The sequence below is a fragment of the Phoca vitulina genome, unplaced genomic scaffold, assembly GCF_004348235.1.
Source record: "Phoca vitulina isolate PV1807 unplaced genomic scaffold, GSC_HSeal_1.0 scaffold21, whole genome shotgun sequence".
Classification (NCBI taxonomy): Eukaryota; Metazoa; Chordata; class Mammalia; order Carnivora; family Phocidae; genus Phoca; species Phoca vitulina.
In genome coordinates this window covers 21,823,696-21,839,187 of record NW_022589724.1, presented here as the reverse complement: position 1 = coordinate 21,839,187, position 15,492 = coordinate 21,823,696, and the positions used below count along the sequence as shown (strand labels likewise).

The window sequence follows — 15,492 nt, the reverse complement described above, 5'->3', positions numbered from 1 at the left end:
AACACATGTACATCTCATTTAATAACAATCATAAAACATTGTAAGCACCCAATAGTTATAGCTTTTTAAGCTACCTTCCAATTTTAAAAGAATTAACAACTATTAGGGCACCTGGGTGGCTCAGTCAGTTAAGCATCTGCCTTCAGCTCAGGTCATGATTTCAGGGTCCTGGGATCGAGCCCTGTGTCAGGCTCCCTGCTCAGCAAGGAGTCTGCTTCTCCTTCTCTCTTTGCCCCTCTCCCCTCTCGTGCTCTGTCTCAAAAAGTTCAATAAAATCTTAAAAAAAAAATAAAAATAATAAAAATTAACACGTATCAACTGATTTAGGTAATTCAGTTTAGGAAACACAATACTAGGACAAAAATATATAGCTTTCCTATTTTCCACATTCTAATTTCTTTATATCTAAATAAATGTGAAGGAATACTCTGAATAAAAAAATGTTTTATCTTTGTATAATACTTTACAGATTACTAAAACATACACATTCTTTATCTCATTTTATCATCCTAACAATTCTATAAGGTAGACAGAGTAAGGATGTTTATCCCATTTTAATAAGATAATATACATATATGCACCCTGGTATTGGTAGGCACCAATTACTTCCTTCTTTTATACAAGTGACGACATAGACCCTAGCATGTCTAGTTACCAACAGGGCCAGATTGGTGAGTCAAGTTCAAGGATGTTTCCTTCTCTGTCTCCTTTAATAAGTCAGTAAGTCACTTCTGTTTAATTATGCAGCCTCCTGCATCAAACCCAAAAGTTCAATTGTTATATTTTTCATTAACTTCTTTCATTACTTTTATCCTTGAGATATAAAAGATCCCTAGAGATCTTCTGATTGAAGATTAGTCTCACGGGGGAGCCTAGCTGGCTCAGTCAGTAGACATGGTTGGTAGACATGTAACTCGATCTCAGGTTGTGCGTTTGAGCCCCATGTTGGGCACAGAGATTTAATAAAAAAAATTTTTATAAAGGGGCGCCTGGGGACACCTGGGTGGCTCAGTCGGTTAAGTGTCTGCCTTCGGCTCAGGTCATGATCTCAGGGTCCTGGTATCGAGTCCCACATTGGGCTCCCTGCTCAGCGGGGAGCCTGCTTCTCCCTCTGCCTGCTGCACCCCCTGCTTGAGCGCGCTCTGACAAATCTTTAAAAAAATAATAAATAAAAAATAAAAACAGGTGCCTGAGTGGCTCAGTCATCTGAGCATCCAACTCTTGATTTTGACTCAGGTCATGATCTCAGGGTTGTGGGATGGAGCCCTGTGTTGGGCTCCATGCTCAGTGTTGAGTCAGCTTGGGATTCTCTCTCCCTCTCCCTCTGCCTGCTGCTCCCCCAGCTCGTGCTCTCTCTCTCTCAAATAAATAAATCTTTTTAAACTTAAAAAAATAAAATAAAATTAGTCTCATGATGTCGAAAATGTTTACAAAGTTTTTGCCTAAATTTACTGTTTTGTTCCCTAAGTGACAAATTTATGCTTAACTATGTACTTCTGCAAAGATCATGGCAAATAATGCACCTCAGTCTGCCAAAAGAAGATTAACTTCCATTCTCAATCTCCTCTTTCTTAAACACTTAAGAGACCCAGCTAATGGAGAGTAAAATGGAGAAGAACTGGGGCGCCTGGGTGGCTCAGTAGGTTAAGCATCTGCCTTCAGCTCACATCATGATCTCAGGGTCCTGGGATTGAGCCTCATATCTGGCTTCCTGCTCAGCAGGGAATCTGCTTTTTTTTTTCCTCTTTCTCCCCAAACCGCCCCTCCACCCCCGCTCCTCCCCACTGCTTGTTGTTTCTCAAATAAATAAAATCTTTAAAAAAAAAAAAAAAAAAAAGAAAAGAACTGCCCATGATAAAGGCTCTTTTGATAGTCCTTCAACAGCAGTGGGCTCTTGGATAATCAGTGTTCACTTTTAAAAAACTTGAACTCTTTTTTTGGACGGAGTACTATCAGATATTTGTATTGTGTCTAATTACTAACATTCAGAGTAACATAAACAGTGAACTTGCAGTGGCATAAATTTGCTAATGTGCAATCAGTAGAGGCAAAAATCACCTCCCAATAAGTGACCTACCTAACGTGATAAAAGAGGTATGAGTGATACTTGTAACTGAACTTGACATGCTTGAGACAAAATGTGCTAGTTCCCAGCCACTATTCTAGGGCTCTAATTCATCTTTATTTCCTGAAACTCTTTCTTCCTAAAGTAGTATTAACTGCCTCCACCTCTACCACTTTCAATAGGACACTCCAAAGAGCAGTCCCTCTCAAAAATCTGGCTCCTCTATCCCTCACCAACCCTTACTGAACCTCCTCTTTTAAAAACTTAATTAAAACTCATCTGTGGGGGTGCCTGGATGGCTTAGTCGGTTGAGCGTCTGCCTTTGGCTCAGGTCATGATCTCGGAGTCCTAGGATCAAGCCCCATGTTGGCTCCCTGCTCAGCGGGGAGTCTGCTTCTCCCTCTCCCTCTGCCCCTCCACCTGCTCCTTCTCTCTCTTGCACACTAATAAATAAACAAAACCTTAAAAAAAAAAAAAAAAAAAACACCTCATCTGTGGCCCTGGGTATTTTGTTTACCCTCTGAGCGTCTTTTTAAAAGGAAATAAATCAGTCAAGGTCAGTACAAACTTTCAAAACCCAAAGAATTTTTTTTCAGTTTTCATCATCTTCTACCGCTGAAATAAATGAATATGCTGACCATTTCTTTATTCTAAAACTTTTTTCTTGCTTCCATTTTCTACCTCTACCTTTTCTCAGCTGTCACTTAGTTTCCCTTTCTTCTGACCTTTTTTTTTTAAGATTTTATTTATTCATGAGAGACAGAGAGAGAGGAAGGCAGAAAGAGAAGCAGGCTCCCTGTGGAGTAGGGAGCCTGATGCAGGACTCGATCCCCCTGGGATCATGACCTGAGCTGAAGGCAGACGCTTAACCAACTGAGCCACCCAGGCACCCCTCTTCTGCCCATTCTTTAAGTTCTACCCTGTTCCTCTTCTTTTTCCACTTTTCCCTGGCTCTCTTATTAGCTCACATGGTTATGACTTTTTTTTTCTTTTGGTATGCTGACGATACTCAATAGCTCTCTCTCTCCTCTCTAATTCCATATGGGTATTTGTTACGTTTTTCTTTTTTTCTTTTTTTTTTTTTTTAAGAGAGGGAGGAGGGTGAGGGGAGGGGCAGGGAGAGGGAAGAGAGAGAATCTCAAGCAGGCTCCATGCCCAGCACAGAGCCTGATGCGGGGCTTGATGTCACAATCCTGAGATCACCACCTGAGCTGAAATCAAGAGCGGAACGTTCAATCGAATGAACCACCCAGGCACCCGTGTTTTCCTTTCTATTTAGTATTAAGTGTCTGACATGTGCCAGGCACTATGTATAATGTTATGGTGAGGAGTAATAGGTAGTCTTGACCTAGGATAGGCTTACAGTGGTACAGAAAATGGGACAGATGAACAGGTAATTATAATATAGTGCTTGGTATAACAAAGGTATGCAAAGGATGTATACATAGGATAGCTCTGCTACATGTGTTCATGACCATCTCAAAATCAATTCCATGTAAACCTCTGTCAACCACACAAGCACATTCCTTCTTCCTCATAGGTTCCCCATCCTGGTTAACAACCACTGATCCAAGACAGAGATGTCAAAAAAGTCCTTGACTCATTTTCTCATTCTCCCCTGGAACACTAATGGATTTTAGTTCCAAAACATACCCCAATCTTATTTTTTCTTTGCCATCCTTCATGTCACTGACTCATGAGTACTTCATTCTCTTTCAACTTAGCTAAAACGTGGAGGGGCAGAGGGAGAGGGAGAAGCAGACCTTTTCTAGACTCTCTCTAGTCATTATCAAAGTCCTGTAGCTAATATCTAAAATTTAGATCTGATCATATATCCCACCCCTTCCTCAAAACCTTTGACTGCTCCTGACTGAAAATAGAATAAAATTCAAACTCTCTATATCATTAGTCTTCAAAATATGGAGACAATCTATCATTTTAGTCTTATCTCCTTCTATCAAACCATACCAGAAACGCACCAAATGTGTCATGCATTTTTATGCTTTCAAGCCTTTGCTCACATTGTTTGCTAATCTAGGAATATGTCTTCACTTCCCCACGTAGTCCTTCTCCCTCACCAGCAATCTTATGGTACAATCAAATATCCAAACTCCCCCCTTCCCTTCTGCAATATTCACTATTTCTCTCTAGGGCTCCTAAGGCTTTTCTTTGCTTTTTAATTCTATCACAAAATTATAGCATTTATCACACAGTAAAATAATACCATACCTCTTCCCTGCTCCACTGTATTGGTTGATCATTCATTCCAGAAACAATTACTAAGTACAAACCACTATAGTAAATGCTGGGAATACAATGGGCACAGACAGTCCCTGCGAACTATTTGTGGACTGGAATCTTGGATTTTATTCATATTATCTTTATATCCTTGTTTACTAGCAGCACTAAATAATTTTGGTTGAATAATACTCTTTAATCAGTGTTTAACTGGTAGGAGGACAAATGACAAATCTGCTACACTACATGCATGTGACTTGGGGATATGGATATGGATGGCAACTAGAATAAAGAGACTCAAAAAGAACTACCTTTGAGTGTGCCTCCCTGACTCTTCATCAAGTTCCCAACTGTCAAGCTCAAAACCAGTTAACATCGAGTCAGAAAATATACCTGAGATTCCCTTTGGACCAAAACACTCTCTTATCACTTCCTTCCTAATACCCATCATTTTTGTTGCTCAACCAGTGAGCAAATGAGTACAGCTTTAGGGAATCTTAAGGGGAATACTTAAGTCATCTTGCTAAATATAGAGATAATAGTTATTAGTTCCTACTGCCAATTATATGGCCAACGTGGTACTAAAAAGCTTTATATGCATTATTTCTAATATTCACACAAACTTTGACAGATAGATATTGACTTCATATGACAAACAAACTGAGGCTTAGACCGGTTCAATAACCTGCTTAAGTTCACAGATAAAATTGTAGGTGCCTCTGTCCTTTTCTGGAATGCAGCTCTTCTCCTTGGTGTCCTTATCTCCATTCTCTCCCCATTCTAATCCACTCTTTATGTTAGATACCAGTTGTATCTGTCTAAAACACAGATAAGATTACTCTCTATTCAGAAAAAGACAAAATAGGAAGGAAGAGAATCAAGTCTCAAAGATGCTGTAACAGGCCAATTCCTCTCGGTTTGTAACCCTTTAAAATCAAACAGCATACAAAGAAGTTTTTTTTTTTTTTAATAACACTATATTAATCTCAGCTTTTTCTTTTTTCCTTGGCTCAGATGTTTGTTTCCCTGCACTGGTTTTCACATGAATTTCTCACAGCCTAGCCCTGGGAAGGGTGGAACAAATCTAACAAAACTCAATGGAAAATCATCCCTTCTTTATAAAAATAAATTCCTTTCCACCACTACTAATTGCTAAACAATAGATGTGTCTTTGTTGAAGTCTAACGCTGAATTTGGAGGCTGTTTCTTTGAATTATTCTAGTGAGCTAAGAGAACCATATTAATTTAAGCCTTCTGAATAATTTCAGCTTCGCTTAAAAAACCAGAAACAAAAGAAAACAAAACAATCGTCTTGGGCCTACAGCACTTAAAAGCAAGAAAAACCAGCTTATCTAAAAGTCATCATCAGGCAAATTTTAACCTGCAATGCCTGTGACAATTTACTTCAACTATAAAGTGATTCTTTTAGTTCAATTTCAGATAAACTAAAAAGGATAACTTAATTATAGGAATATAGAAATTTGTAAGATAGAAGGGTTTACTTTTTTAATTTTTTAAAAAGATTTTAAAGTTTTAATCTTGTTAAATTGTGGTTAAATATACATTACTATTTTAGCCATTTTTAAGTGTCCAGTTTTGTGGCACTGAGTACATTCACACTATTGTGCAACTATCACCACCATCGACCTCTAGAACTCTTTTATCTTCCCCAACTGAAATTTCCTATCCATTAAACACTAACTCCAATTCCTCCAGGCAACCAACACACTATTCTTTCTCTATGAATTTGACTATTCCAGGTACTTCATAAAAGTAGGGGAATCACACAATATTTGTCCTTTTGTGGCTGGCTTATTTTATTTGGTACAATGTCTTCAAAGTTCACCTATGTTATAGCATGTGTCTGAATTTCCTCTTTAAGGCCGAGTAATAGTCTATGGAATATACGTACTAAATTTTGTTTATCCATTTATTGGACAATACAAATTGTTTTTTCTTAAACATTTATTGGGGGGGGCATGTTGGGCTCCATCCCAAAACCCTGAGATCATGACCTGAGTCGAAATCAAGAGTAAGATGCCCAACTGACTGAGCCACCCAGGCACCCTGGTTAATACAAGTTTTTAAAGCCCGACTGTAACATGATATGATCTTTAGGGTAAAACTCACAAAATTAGTAAAGGGCCCAAAGAAGACAACTAGTATTTCCAGAGTTATTTCTCACTTTGTCATAATAAAGCTTTATTAAAGTTAATAGTCTGGTACAATATTAAAAAAATGAACTCCTTGGTCCTTCTGGATGTGACTTAACCGATGTTGTAGCTTCAGTTTTCTCATATGTGAAATGAATGAACATTTTCTATTCTTTTGTGATTGGGAGTAATCAGGAGGGGGGGATGCCAGGTGCTGTCCAATTCTAATCCATGATGTAAGCATAATTAGTTCCATTTCCGCAAATGAAGAAACAGAGTCTCAAGAGATAGTAGTAGCTTACCTTCAGTCATATAGTAAGTACAGGACCTGGGATATCTATAAATTTCTGATTCCAATGTTCACACTCACTCCCCTATATCTTGAAAGGTACAAGAGGTAAGAAGAGGGGAAGAAATGCACATAAAACAATTCATTTAACTCTGAGTTAATTATTTGAATGCAGTACTGTTGACAGCTAAAAATAAATAAATAAATAAACCATGTAGGTGATTTCCCCATGTTCCTGTGGATATTTCAGGAAACACCACTTTAATTTTTTTCCAGAACTCAAGGTATGCTGACTTTATGCCACCTCAACACAGTATCTCCAAAACTAAATATTTAAATTATTTGGATGCCATTTCCACACTAGAAACCTACCTCTGGGAACAATGAAAGTTAGCTCATTCACAAAGTCAGATTGTATGTCTGACCTCCCTAGTACAGATTTGAAAAAAAAAAATGTTTTTTCTTTTTCTGGAACAGATTCCTAAAGCATAATGATTTACATTAGTGTTTTGTAAATCTAAAAATATGAGTATTTTTTAAAATTTATTTGAGAGAGATAGACAGTGACAGAGATAGCGAGAGAGTGCATAAGCGGGGAGGAGAGGGAGAAGCAGGCTCCCTCTGAGCAGGAAGCCCAAGCAGGGAGCCTGACGTGGGGCTGGATCCCAGGACCCTGGGATCACGCCCCAAGCCAAAGGCAGATGCCCAATCGTCTGAGCCACGAAGGCACCCCTAAAAATATGAATATTTTTAAGCAACACAGGATTGTCCAAAGACTCTCCCTCATTTTAGGAAATTAGTCAATATAGTTCCTTCTCATCCACAGTAAAGAAAATGAATCTATTCCACTTAGAATATCAACCTGTCTACACTTCAATATGAAATGTTTATATTATTCATTTCACCTTAAACTATGTGAATTTAATGCCAAACAAGCAAATTATCTGACAGATGATCAAAGCCTAAGATAAATACATTAAATATGGCTTCTCTTTTCTATAACCCTCACCACCCCCCTTTTTAAAAGATTTTATTTATTTGAAAGAGAGAACACAAGTGGTGGGGAAGGGCAGGGCAGAGGGAGAAGCAGACTCCCCACTGAGCAGGAAGCCTGACTTGGGACTGGATCCCAGGACCCGGAGATCAGGACCAGAGTCGAAGGCAGATGCCCAAGGAACTGAGTCACCCAGGCACCCCCTTTTCTATAACCTCTTTTTTATTTTCAGGGAGAAGTGTGTAGGCAAACCACAAATGTTTGGCAGATCCACACCTGTTTTCTGCACCTTCTGATATAAGGTAGCCAGAATTACACAAGGGTGGTGGGACATGGGACAAGTGTGTTGAACAGGGGATGGGCAAACAATAAACGTTTCTTACACATCTTCATTCACAGCACTGGAATAGGCACTGTGTGAGAATATTAAAAAATGCACAAATATTAAGTTCCACAGATGTTTTTAAACCTCTGAAAAGATTGTTTCTCACAACCAAAAGCAAAAAATTAAGACTTGTTCCTGCTAGGGAATAATTTTTGTAAAGAAATATTGGCTTTTGAGGGGCACCTGGGTGGCTCAGTCATTAAGCGTTTGCCTTTGGCTCAGGTCATGATCCCAGGGTCCTGGGATTCAGCCCTGTGTTGGGCTCCCTGCTCCATGGGAAGCCTGCTTCTCCCTCCCCCACTCCTGCTGTCCTGCATTCGCTATCTATCTCTCTCTGTGTCAAATAAATAAAATCTTCAAAAAAAAAAAAAAAGAAAAGAAAAAGAAATATTAGCTTTTGAGGTTAGAGAGATTTCAGATTTTTCAATTCACAGAGAATTCAACAGGTAACTATGATAAGGATATAACCATTTCTCTTCTATAGATATATCAGAGGTCTATTCATAGAAAATCGTGTGTCACAGAAAGAGATTTACATGACATGTTCCTACTCTTACGTTGCCAGAATCCGTTTATCAGCATACTTCAAGGGTGTAAAAGAGTTTATTACCTCTACAATAAAAATATTAAAATGATTAACTCATGGCTCTCCCAGTATTATACAAATGCCCAACATTTAATCCAATTTAGCCTTGCATGCTGTCTCTTAATACCCATGATGATACTTAAAATATGCTTCCAAAGAAAGATTCTGCACATCAATTCCTTTTTCTGATACAAGGGCCATCTTCAAAAAAAGGAAAACAAGATTATAACCACAGGTTGTTGGTTTTAATTACCAAAATGTATAAATAAGGGAACACATAATAAATTTTATATATCATATATAAAATAATTTAATGTATATTTATAATTTTGTATAATATAAATATTACATGTGAAATATAAAATGTTATATATTTATAATTATTTTTATATAATATAAATATTATAAAATATACATTTTGTATACATATAAAATATATATGAAATAATTTTTATATATAACAAATTTTATATATACACAAAATAAATGTTTAAAATAGTCAAATTATTGTTAATCTTTACAGTTAATAACATTTTGTTAAAGTTATCACAGGCACTAGTTTGCTAATGTACCTAAAGAAATAACAGATTTTAGCACAGAGAAAAATGTATTCCCACAAAGATTAATGGATTCCAAGGAGTAGTGATTTGTAACATAAAAAGCTGATGCAACCTTAATTGGAGATATGTAACAACCATGCATGAACTCTTATGAGAGATGTGGACCTCCCAATCTGGCAGCACAGCCATACAATTAAGAAGATACACCTCCTGCTTTAAAGGCATGGTCATATATACTATTTAATATCAGGTATGGATTTAAAAATAAGAGCTTTAGTTTTACTGTTTAGTGATCCACAAAAAAAGGAATTTGGGGGAAAAGTCAGGCCTGATAAAACTCTACTATGCTGGAAAGAACAATTTTCAAAAGAGTCTCATTGATCTACCTCAGAGATACTGGTTGCTTTGAAAAGAGGGAAACCTCCAGGCTAAATTCTATACACTAAAGTGTTTGTCGTGACTTGCAAACTGCCATATTTGTTCAGTTTTTGTATAGGAAGAGAAACAAGGCTGTTAGCATCAACAAGAGTGGTTATAAGTTTAAATGTATATCCAGTATTGTTTTGACTTAAAAGTTTTCTAAAGAATCAAGATCTCTCAGAAACAACACAGAACAGGAGGTGCGGGGTGGGGGATGGACCAGGTAACCAATTTATGTAAAAAAGAAACAGCTTTTAAGTTGATACCCACTGACTTTGAGTCCTTGGCCTTGGAGTTTCTTTCTTTGGGATCTAACTATGGAAAACCAATAAAACAAGGCAGTTGCATACAAAGCACCCAAATGTCAGCCAAACCCTTCTTTATGTATGTTGGTTAAATCAGCACTTCTTCGATATTTGAGTTCTAACTCCATGAAAGATTATTTATGAGTTCATTTATTCCACATGCTTGAGAAATCTAATCATACCTGATTATACTGAAAACTACAAAGATATTATGGGTAGCCTCTGTCAGAACCTCAGCACACCACTGTCTGTAAAGACACTCAACAGTAGCACTGATTTAAACTAATTATTTTCTGAAGCCTGTACTCAATGATCACTTATTAAAACAATTACTGGGAAATGATGAGACCTTCAAAGTAGGTTACACATTAGCTGGAAACATGCTCAATAACAATGACTTCTTAAAAAGAATGTGGGCTGTAAAGTTTAGCTGGAAATGTACGCAATAAAAGAAAATGACTTCTAAAGAATCTGGGCTGTAAAGTTGAGATATATTTGGAGAAACTCATGTCTCTTCATGTAGGTAATGTGCACAATACACTTCTTTCAATATATAATGTAAAAGGTAGGAAACAGGTGTCTTCACTTTTATAGTGTCCCACTAAATTACCATTTAACCCAAATTAAGCATGTGTAAACTGCTAATAAAATACTACGCCAATAAGACCAAAATGCATAGAGTTGGTAGGTTAACTATCCAAACATATACCTTAACACCAATGACATAAGTTAATCAACTGTAAACTGAGTTATAAGATTGAAACAATGAAAAGAAGTGCACTACAACACAGCAGTTCAATTTTAATTAGTAATTTGAGTTAATTTGTATTCAAGCTATATGTGAATTTTAAATGTTACTAGTAAATACAAATCAATCATGGATGCAAATATAATGCAATCTGAGGTCTATAAAGAACATAATGCTCTCCCATATTCATTTTCAGTTTTTGTAAGTAAACTCTACTTAAAAACCTTCAATATATATAAAATAGCACCCTATACATGTTGAATTGAGGCCAACAGGTCCTTCGTCTAAAAAAAAAGTTAAATGTATACTTCCTTGGCATCTAAGCTTTTTTTTTCAACTTTTCTAACATCAGTTTAATGTGATAAACACAGTGCAATTTACCCTCCATTGTTTTCTTTTTAAATAAACAAAGCAGCTGGAAACACATTCACTACACTATTCCAGTCACATGTACATGAACACAGGTGTTTATATGGATGAAAAAATATCAAATGAATGGTGAAAACCTGCCCCTGACAGTTTTCCCCCCAACTAATGAAAACCACAAAAGCCAAAAGATTTCAAATTCAAGTTGGAACACGATTTTAAACTAACGAAGCACTAGTAGCATGATCACTTAATACGGTCTTCTAGGACATTTGCTTCCATGATAAAGTAATCCCCGAGAAAGCTTAAATACGGAGATGCCTGTAAAAACAGGTACAGATGCTAACAGTCATTAGAACAGTAGCGACCAAAGTAGTACTAGGCAATGGACAGCGAACTATTGCAAGTCTGGGATTATCCTCTGGCTCAACACCAACCCTGAAGGTTGCTGAGAATCAAGACATAGCAATGAGGTATCGGGAGCAGATACTTAAAGGACATGGGGAGAGTGAGACACTTTAACTGCAGGTGGGGAAAATGAGACAGAAGGATCAGTACAAGTTGGCAGGCCAGCAATAAAAGAAAGCAAGTCTTTCAAATTTGGCTCAGCCCAGGAAGCTAGCTTGAGGCCCAAGCCAGCTGAAGTCACAAATACAGGCCCAGCTGGCAATGGGGAGAAACTGAGGCCAGATTCCCAAATAGGACCTGGCCCCAAACATGAAAGTCAAGAGACAATCCGGCTTTGCCTGGGGGTTAGAGGGACTGCCGCCAGCGCAGGACTCGGTAGACAGACACCCACCCAGACAGGGGGAACCGGTTTGGGCAGGGGCTGCGAGAGCGTTCCCGCCTGCGCATGCGCCCTCTCCCATCCGCCACAGCTCCCCCTCCCCCCAATCACGGCTCCCCTCAGAACCCGGCTCTTCGGAGGGAGGTGAGCGCAGTCTGGCCGGCCCAGCCCCGCGGGATAAAAACACAGCCTGGCCCCGAGCAGGGGCTGTCACAGGATCCCCCGGGGCTTGATGGATAGGATGGTGGGAGGAGGAGGAGGGGAAACGCGGCCCTACCCGACCCGCCGTCTCCTCCTCCGCCGCCCGCCGTTCGCCGTCCCGGAGGCTCCGCCGCCTGGGCCTCCCCAGCCGCCCTGCCCCCGCCCTCCCCGCCCCCTACTCACGTGAGAGTAGCTTCTTCCGCCCTCCGCCCCGCCTCCCGCCGTATTTCATAGGCCTGCTGCTAAGCCGAGCAGCCCCATTGGCCCAACAACAGGCGGCGAGGGCGTACTTCCTTTCCTCGAAGCTCCACCTGGGCTTTTACCCTGCCACGGGAGTCTGCGCCTGCGCCGAGTGTGCACTCTTTAAGGTGGAGTAGCACTGTGCTCTGTGTTTAGACTTGGACGGGCAGTGGCTCTGTGACTGCCTCAGGGACTGGAAGCAGGATGGCAGCGGAATCAGGCTAACTAGCACCTGTTACGCCTAAAAGGAGGTACACATGCAAAGACCACTGGTGCTACAGCAAGAAATCTGCTCACCTTTCACGTTCAAGTACTATTTCAAAAGCAGCCCTTAACAGCGTTACTCAACTCACCTGGCCTTTATCGAAGGCGTGCATTATGATAGGTCTTTTTATGGGTATCTCATTGGCTTTACCACAAACCTGTGAGAATGTTCGATTTTTCTCATTTTATAAAGGAGTCCAACCTAAGTAACAGTTCAATCCAAAAGTCGAAAACTTTTGACTCAAGTCCAAGGGCCACTGGCTGCGACACAGCTGCCTTGAGGTACTTGAGACACACAGAACAGATCAGAAATAGCTTGTTTCAGAGTGTTAGACCCAAAGATGGGGCTGGGATTTTATTTTAAAATCCTTCAAAAGTGGGGCACCTGGCTGGCTCAGTCCTGGAGTGTGCGGCTCTTGATCTCTGGGTTGTGAGCTCAAGCCCTACGTTGCGGTATAGAGGTTACTAAAAAATAAAATCTTAAATCATTCAAAAGGGATATATAGAGCAAAAGCAATGAGATTTAAAGTCCTGAATGAATTTACAATGTAGTTGGTAACAGAAACAATGGCTACTAAAGGTGCTAATAAGTCATGATAATTTATAATTCTACAGCCTATCCCTTACTCTTCCCCTTTCTTTATTCAAATAGCCTATGCTCTTTTCCTGGTGAATGAGTCATGTAATGTTTTCCTGTGCATAATGTATCCAAATCAACCAGAGAAAACACAAAAATGTTGTGCTCTGTTGCAGTCCTTTATGTGACTTGTCTACTATTACAATAGGCTTGGCTGCACTCCCACAGGAAAATAGCTTTGTTCCTTTTCTCCTTATACAGTTATATAATAATACACACCCATTTTAAAGTAGTAGTATCAAATAATAGATGCAGTATTATGAAACCCCCTGATATCCTGATGCACTTTTAATATTTTGGTGACTATACAATCAATGATTCTTTGATTCATATGTATACACCAAATATGTATGTAAATCTTAACATAAATTTTTTAAATAAAATTTTATTACAGATTGTACAGTATATGCCTTGGAGAACAGAAAACAGAGACAAGCTACAATAAAAAATAAAACATCACATTCCCACCACCAATGTTAATACCATAATGCATATATCCTTCTTTGTGTGCCAACATATTGTTTTTTAAAATGAGATCACATGGTTTAGCAATCTGCTTTATTCAATTAACAATATCTACTTTACCATTTCAGTATATTTCCCTCACATCTAATTCCTAGATCACATCCAATTTTCCATCAACCTGAAAGTATTTTTACAGTTGGCTTCCCCAAATCAGTAATATTTCAATTAAGTTTTCCTCTCATCTATTATCTACTATAATCAAATATTCTGTTGATTGAAATATATTTTTTTAAAGCTAGTTTTCCTAAATCAGTATCCAATCCAGGACCACACACTACATGTAGTTGTTCTATCCCTTAAATATTTTTTACTCTAGCACTTAAGAAAAATACTAAGATACTGGCTTACTGAAGAAATCAGGCCACTTGAAGTGCAAAATTTCCCACTCTCTGGATCTGAATGATTGCTTCCCCAAGAGGTTACTGAATTTGTTCCTTTAGACCTGGTATTTCCTGGAAACTGGAAGTTCTATTTCAAGGCTCAATAGATTAATGTGGTAAGTTGGAGCCAGAATGGGAAAATTCACGAATGCTAAAATTAAAAAAAGGAAATTCAATCTATAAACCCATGGGTGCCCTCAGAGGTTTTTAAGGACAGTGCCAATATCAGATTTGGATTTTCTAAAAGATTATTCTGGTAGCAGTAGAAAAGGCAAAATGGGGTAAATGGAACAGTTTAGAGGCCGACTAAGATCAGAAAGATTTGAACTAAGGCAGAAGGGGATGGGGTGGGAGGGAACACGGTTCAAGAGACATATGAAAAAGAAATATCTTCAAGTTTGCTGATTTTCTTCTGCCTGCTCAAACCTAATTTTGAATCCCTCTAGTGAATTTTTCATTTCTGCTATTGTACTTTTTAACTTCAGAATTTCATTTTGGTTCCTTTCATAATTTCTATATCTTTAATACTATTTCCATTTTTTTTTCATAGTTTTTCTGACTTCATCCATGTTTTCTTTTAGCTCAGTGAGCAACTTCAAGACAGTTGATTTAAAGTCTAGTAAGTCAGATGTCTCATCTTTCTCAGGGAAGGTTTCTGTTGATTTATTTTGTTCCTTTGAACAGGCCGTACTTTCCTATTTGTATGCCTTTTGATTCTTTGCTAAAAAATGGACATTTGAATCTTATGTGATAACTGTGGAAATCAAATTCTCCCCCTATCCCAGGGATTGCTGGTTTTTGTGTGTGTGGTTTGTTTTTTTAATTGTTGAAGGATATCTCTATGCCAGGGATCAGGATCAGCCTAAGGTGAAAGCTTAAGGTCTTCTCAGTTCTTTTCTGAGCCTGCATCTTTTCCTGGTTATACACAGTGGCTTTCTAATTTTCCCTATGTAAGTGGTTGCTTCTGAATGTCCTAAGCCTTAAATTTCTGGCTCCCAAATGGGGTAAAAGGGAAAACAAACAAACAAAACAGAAGCTGTTCCTTCAAATCCCATAGAAGCCAGCTCAGCCTATGGGGGCTGAAACAATGGCAGTGACTCTGTGCCTCAATCTCAGAACTCAAAAGGCGTAATCAGCAATCAAAACACAGAACTCTGGTATTTGGTGAACAAAATTCTTATTTCCCACCACAGCTCCAGCAGGCCACACCAGGAATGTGAACATGGCTGCCTGCCACAGGGCTGAAGGGTAGGAAGCAGGGAGGTGCTATCATGCTAAAGGCTGACATTGACTGAAACTAACCTCAATTTACCAACCAAACTTTCTCCTGGAAGATGCAAAAATTCAAA

The 15,492-nt window shown here is 38.7% G+C and overlaps 1 protein-coding gene across 1 annotated transcript in view; it reads right to left on the bottom strand.

Annotated features, from left to right (window-relative positions):
- Positions 1-12,231, bottom strand: part of LOC116641192 (rab GTPase-activating protein 1) — a 149,454-nt gene extending 137,223 nt beyond the window's left edge. Inside the window, exon 1 of the mRNA XM_032418771.1 lies at positions 12,174-12,231. The gene's annotated coding sequence lies outside the window, so the exon portion shown is untranslated. The remainder of the gene's footprint in view (positions 1-12,173) is intronic.
- Between the last annotated feature and the right edge of the window lie 3,261 nt (positions 12,232-15,492).